The sequence below is a fragment of the Heterocephalus glaber genome, unplaced genomic scaffold, assembly GCF_053883595.1.
Source record: "Heterocephalus glaber isolate CG9 unplaced genomic scaffold, H.glaber_assembly_v1.0 deba00001509, whole genome shotgun sequence".
NCBI classification, from domain to species: Eukaryota; Metazoa; Chordata; class Mammalia; order Rodentia; family Bathyergidae; genus Heterocephalus; species Heterocephalus glaber.
This window is the reverse complement of record NW_028258325.1, coordinates 2,563,076-2,569,415: the sequence shown is the minus strand read 5'-3', so window position 1 is coordinate 2,569,415 and position 6,340 is coordinate 2,563,076. Positions and strand designations below refer to the sequence as shown.

Here is a 6,340-nt window from a genome sequence, read left to right as displayed (position 1 = left end):
CAGGATAGGAGAGCTGGAGTGGCCCTGGGTGGCAGGGAGCAGAGGTCTCCCGTGGGGAGAGGGGAGGGGAAGGGGATGTAAAAGAATCAGGACTCTCGTTGTCTCTGGGCCGACTCCCCAGGAGGAATGCACTCACTCAGGGGCTCCTACACGTAAGAAATTAAAAGTAAAAAAATAAAAAGAGTCCACGGGCTTCGTGTGGTCTGTGTGCCAGGGAAGCTTCCATCCCTGTGACGTAGAGAATGAGGTTGCCAGGTCCCCATTAGAAGCGTCTGCCCATGGCCAGGCCAGGAAACACGAGAGGACAGGACTGGCCTCCACGGTGCCCAGAGGACACATGCACCCCAGGGGCCTAAGTGTCCTGGGGCCACCTCTTCCGCAGCACCTGCAGGGGGGACCGAGCCTCTGGCTGGTGGGTCTGAGGAGCATTTAGGATCAAAACAGCAGCAGTCCAAGACGGGGATGTGGGCAGTGTGGCCAGAGCCATGGGCAGAGCCTGAGGCCGGGGTGCAGGGCTCCTGGGGAAGGGGGCTGTAGGAGGACCGCTGGGGCCTGGCTGGGGAGCCAGGCGAGAAGTCCAGTGCCGCAGCCTGGTCACAGCAGGGCGGCCCTAATTAGGGCCAGACGGCCACACCTCCCCTGTCAGCAGCTGCCCGGCTTTGATCAGCCGTAGGGGCAAGTGTTCCCAGGACCCCTGCCCTCCCCCACGGCCCCCACTTTCCCTTCAAAGCGCCCCTCGGCACCCTTGCCACAGGGCGGGTGGAAGAGAGCCTGGAGGCGCGCTGCACCCCAACAACTTGCAGAGCAAGCAGGAGGCAGCCGCCCGCCGCTCCCCACAGCCAGGCCACACAGACCCCCGCCCCGACTGCCCTAGTGGGGGACGGGGGGGCTCGGTGGCCCCAGGTAGCTCTACCCCCAACTCTGCAGGGAGCGCCCCTCCCCTCACCTGCTTTGTTCCTCTTGGTTTACAAACTAGAGCTCAAAAGCCCACTCCGGCCTGTATGCGAGCTCAGCACATGGACAGGCAGTGGCTGTGACCCTGGGCGAGGGGGCGCAGGTCTCCTGGGAGGCCCTGGCTGCCAGCCCCCGCAGGGCCTGGGTGTCCTGGCTGTCACCGGGTCAGCCTTGGGCCAGCGCTGTGGCCCGGCAGCCCCGCGCCAGATGTGGGAGTACAAGGTGACCTGGGGAGGGCGTCCCTGTCATGCTTGGAGCGGTCCTGCTGGCAAAGGGCTTGGAACTCCGGCCCAGCCGGGTGTGGCCCAGCCGTGTCACCTCCGGGCTGACTTCCTGAGCCTGCCCGCTGCTCTACCATCCCCATGGGGTGAGAAACGAGCAATTAATGTAGAGGAGGCGCTTGAGCAGAGCTGGGGCTCGCCACTGTCCCCACTGTCCCCAAGCTCTATGGCAGCCTGTGGGAGTGCCGTGCCCCACCCCAGCCCACCTGTGCCCTTCCTGTGACAGAGTGGCTCAGTGCAAGGCCACAGGCTGCCTAGGACATGTGTGTTTCCTGTCACCATCCCACAGCTTAGGACCAGGCGAATGCATGAGTGACGCTGGGTTGTTCTTACTATAACAGAGCAGCTCTAGGTCCCCGCATCTCTGCATCTGCGGGGGCTGCCATGACAACCGGCGACTCAAAGCACAGCGAGCCAAGTTCGAGGTCAAGGTGTCGGGGCCCAGGGTACCACTTCCCTCCAGCAAGCCCTGCAAGTCTCGGTGGCCCTGGACCTGTGGCAGGATCGCTCTCCACTCTGACTGCCGCGTCACCGATACGGGAACTGCCCCCCGGTGCCGAGTGGAGCAGCACTCACCGTGGAGCAGCGAGGCTGAGCTACACCCAGGGTCTCCGGCCAGAAGGTCTGAAGGCAGGATAACGGCCCCAGGCAGCCTGGGTCTGATCCCTGGGCCCTGCAAGCACCCAGGTGCATGGCAAGTGGGAAATGGAGTGCTATCAATTGGCCTCAAGAGAAGGAGGTTGCTGGGTGTGGTGGTGCAGTCCCAGAGCCTGAGGAGGCCAAGGTAAGAGGGTCACAAGTTTGAGCCCTGTCTCAAATTAAAAGAAAGAGGGAGTTGGGCATGTAGCTCTGTCCAAAGGCCCTAGGTTCAGTCCTCACCACCACACACACACACCCCCACTCAGACACACACGCATGCAAGCACCGGGGGTCGTCCAGGATTGAAAGTGAGCCTCGCATCATCACGAAAGGCCTCCCAGTGGAAGGGGGTGGACGCAGGGGACAGAGCAACGCCTGTGAGGACGTGGTCCGCACTGCTGGCTCTGCAGAGGGGGCCTCTGGAGCTGGAGGGCAAAGAAGAGGTTCCTCAGGGTCCAGGCCGCTACACCCTGGCCTTCCCTGGCAAGAGCTGAGCTGGACTTCAGAATGCGACGCTGTCCAATCAGAGAGGGCCGCTGTGGAGCGGGGAGGCTGTGGCTGGTAGGGCAGCCGTGGGAAGCAGCAGGAAGCATCAAAGGTTGTTTTCCAGTGGGCTGTGCAGTTAGAGGGAGGGGCCATCGTGAAAGAAGTGGCAGTCTTCCTCCCTCCTCCTGCTTGGTCTTGGCCCCAATAGGGGGCCAGGGGACCAGCCATCGGGCAAGAGTCTGGGAAACGGCTGGAGAAACTGAGGCCATCGTGAGCAAGCCGAGGGCCAGGGCGGCTCTGTCCCTTCCACATGGCTCAGAAGAGCTGTCCCAGGCAGCCGGACCCAGGGCAGCGAGGACCTGCATGGCAGCGGCTTTTCTGGCCTGGACGTGTACGGGGCAAGTCACCACCCAGAGAATGTTCACGGCGCCTCTGTGTGAGAGGTCAGCCGGGGGCCCAGGGGTGGCAGATCTGGGCAGCCGCCTGGCTTGCTTGTCTTTCCTGCAGTGACGAGGGATGGCCAGGGTTTGGGGCCCGGCATGTTCTGAAGGTGTGTGAGCCATGCTTGCAGGGTGTGGGGAGGGCTGAGACCAGACTAGGGCCTCTCCTGCACCGCCCCATGCCTGCCCATACCCAGGAGCCCAAAACTGCAAGAGGAGGCTGCAGGGACCCAGTGTTGTGGGACCCTTGAGGACAGCTGTCCTGGCCACTTTCCTGTCACCAAGACAAAATACCTGATGCCCACAATTTAAAGGAGAGAGGTTTGTTTCTGCTTAGGGTTCCAGTCCATAGGCAGCTGGCTCCAAGTCAGGGAGTCAAGGTGGAAGGGCCTGGTGGAGGAGAGCTGCTCATGGCATGGGGGACAGGGCGCAGAGAGAAGGGAGGAGCCAGGATGGGGAGGAGCCCCCGGCCACACCCCAGGGAGTGCCTCTTCCCACCAGGCCCCGCCCCCTACAGCAGTCAGCTGTGAGCCCGTGGTCCATCCCCTCCCAAAGCCCCATCTCTGAGGTCCTGAGAGTTGGGGGAAAATTCTTGGTCTAAATCATTCACAGCAACTGAGTCCTGGCACCCAGCTGCTGGTCACAAGAGCTGGAATTTAGAAGTCTGTTGTGTTTGTCAGCTATTTTAATCTTGTAATTTGTTACTTCTTTCCTCATTAAGTAAATGTTCTTTTTATATCTTAATTTTTGTAATTCTGTGACCCTTCCACGATGCCATCCATGGCCCTCCTGGTGCCCTGGCACCACCATCTCCTGTCTGAGCCTTGGGTTTGACTCCTGGGGGGGGCCTCACACAAGTGGACACGGGCAGTGTTTGTCATTTTGTGCCTCACTTATTCCCTTAGCCATCGTGTCCTCCAGGCCCATGAACAGGGTGGCAGGAGGCTCCGCCCCAAACCACAGCTGGACCAGGGGAGACAGTCACAGGTGTCCATCAGGTGCAGATGGGGATGTGTGGAAACTCCCTGGTGTGGGCCAAGGGAAAAGAAGGACACCAGACATTTGGAGCGTCTGCACTGCGGGTGGAAGGCACTCACACGGACTCCTCACTTAGGGTGGGGGCAGGTGAGGTGGGCAGCTCTGTGCAGGCCAAGTGCAGCTGCCCCTGCAAAGGGGCCCATCCCATCCCGGTCACCCGCAGAGGACCCTGGTCACTGTGTGTGTCCACTCTGCCCTGGGGAGATTTCCCGCCACCACAGCCTCCGGGAGGAGCCCTTCCTCCTATGCAGAGCTCCATGGGCGTGAGGCTGGAGGTCGGAGTGGTCATCTCTGACCAGGGCCCGGCTGCTTCTAGGAATTTAACCAAGCAAGCCACCAGGGGAGCCCTGGCGTCCTCTAATGAGCGCCACCTGGGAGCCGCAGCTGGCCCCCGCCTGCATCATTAACGACAATCAGACTGTTCTTAATTTATACTCTACCTCTTAAAGGAAAATCTATAAGTGCCGAGACCATGACGGAGCGCACACCCTCTGCTCATTTGCTTTCCAAATCTCTCTGAATTATTCAGTCCGGCTAATGAATTTGTCTTGTCCTGCTCCTGCCTGTGTCTAGACAGATTTCAGAGTGTTAATAGCAGAGTGAATTCTGCAGCCTGGCCAGCCACTGAAAATAGTTGTACGTAATTATGCAGTTTCCTGAAGAGGCGATTTCCTGGTCCACGGGCCAGGGAGGACGAGGGGCCAAGGGTGTAGACATTTGCATATTTCTCACGCCCTTCCTCCAGAGCCCAGAGGCTGGGCGGGGAAGTCGGGCTGCAGCCAGGTAGGTTTGGTTCTAGGCCCTTCCAGAGAGCAGTTATGGGGGCTCTGGGCAGCAGCATCTTCAGGGTATAGAGAGCAGGTGAGGGGCTGTCCTGGGTCCAGAAAAATCTAGCAGCGCCAGGCTGAGGTGCTGGCCACATTCTGGGGCCCAGGAGGTGACAGAGGACAGGCAGGACCGCCACATGGACATGGGTCTCGGGCCCAGGGAAGCAGCCGGCATCACAGGGGGATCCAGAAGTCCCCGGCGCAGGTCGGGGCAGGAGCAGCATGTGGAGTCAGCCTCAGCCCCACACCCCTGCTGCGGAGGAGGAAAGTCCAGACCCCTTCCAGAAAGCCCAGGAGAGGCACTGCAGGCTCGACTGGGTCCCCCAGTTTGCATGCCAAAGTCCTGACCCCCAAGACTTTGCGTGGGACTGTTGGGAGGCACGGCCTCTTCCTGGCTGAGAAGAGCAGGCCAGGCCAGGAGCCACGAGGGACGGCTGAGCGGGCCCAGGGAGAAGGTGTGGTCACCAAGCCAACCACGGGCCAGGGGAGCAGCCAGCCCTGTGCCCTGGGGCTCAGCGTCAGCTGCAGTGAGACCTGAGTGCTGCTGCTGGCTCCCGGGCAGTGGCACCTTGTCCCAGCATCCCAAGCTGACTGGGCTGCCTGTGGGCAGCACCCAGCACAGACAGCAGAGACACCTGGGGACAGGCGCCTGGCTCTCCGTGCCCCAGCTGGGGCTCCTTCGTCCCTTCACTGGAACAAAGGACATGGATGGAGGACATAGTAGATATTAAACTGTTAAGAACAGATACTGCACTTGATCTCAGCCAAAAGGCGGAGAAGCGCTGGAACAAAAGACTCGGATGGGGCCACTGAGCCCCATGGCACGAGCTCGGCCAGGAGCCCCAAGGGACTCATTCCCAGGCCCTGGGTGGGGTCAGAGCTGGCCCCAAGCTCTCAGGCTACTCTGCCTCCAGCGAGTGGATGATGCTCCGCACCAGCCACACCCCCATGGGGATGGAGCGCAGGAAGGAATCAGCTCGATTCAAGGGGCCATGTCCACTTCTAGCTGCAGCCACACCCCGGCCCCTTCGGCCCAGGAAGGCAGCTGCCCCACTGCCTGGCCAGAGCTGTCACTGCCTCCTGGGTTTCGCCACCCGCGGCAGCTGCCGGGTGTGCCTCTCTTGTCTCCTCACTGCTGCCCTTTTCTCTTCAGGAGCCCGAAGCTCTGCCAGGCCTCAGGTGCTCGCCCCGCCCCAGCTGGGACAGACTCTCTGGCCCTTCGACTTGTTTCGAAAAATTTCAAAATCTGCATTTGGCTGTTCTTCCTCTTGAAATGGGATTCAGGGATTCAGCGGAGGGTTTCTTTACCAAGTTTCAGTGGCCCCTCATCACAGTCTTCAGCACTGAACAAAAACAATAACTGAGAGATGATCCAATTAAATAGCTTTGCAAAAGCACCTTTGAGCTGTCCCTGACACTCAGGAGGCAAGATGAGAAAGACCTGGACGGAGAGGCGGCCCGGGGCCACTGCACTCACTCCCGTCCTCTCAGGGACCCTGAGAGCAGAGAGAGGGAGGGCCAGGGCCCAGAGGTCACACAGACCTGCGCCGTGTGGAGGGCAGAGCCCAAGTCCAGCCTGGAGCTGGCAGTGAGGGCCCCGGGTGGCCTGGCTTCTGGAGCTGGTGGCACGTCCCATGAGGCATGGGTGGCCTGGCCAAGGAGGGCAGAGGGACAC

The 6,340-nt window shown here is 60.9% G+C and overlaps 1 pseudogene; it reads right to left on the bottom strand.

Annotated features, from left to right (window-relative positions):
• Nucleotides 1-5,334: 5,334 nt before the first annotated feature.
• On the bottom strand, nucleotides 5,335-5,449 carry LOC147825049 (U2 spliceosomal RNA; annotated as a pseudogene).
• Between the last annotated feature and the right edge of the window lie 891 nt (nucleotides 5,450-6,340).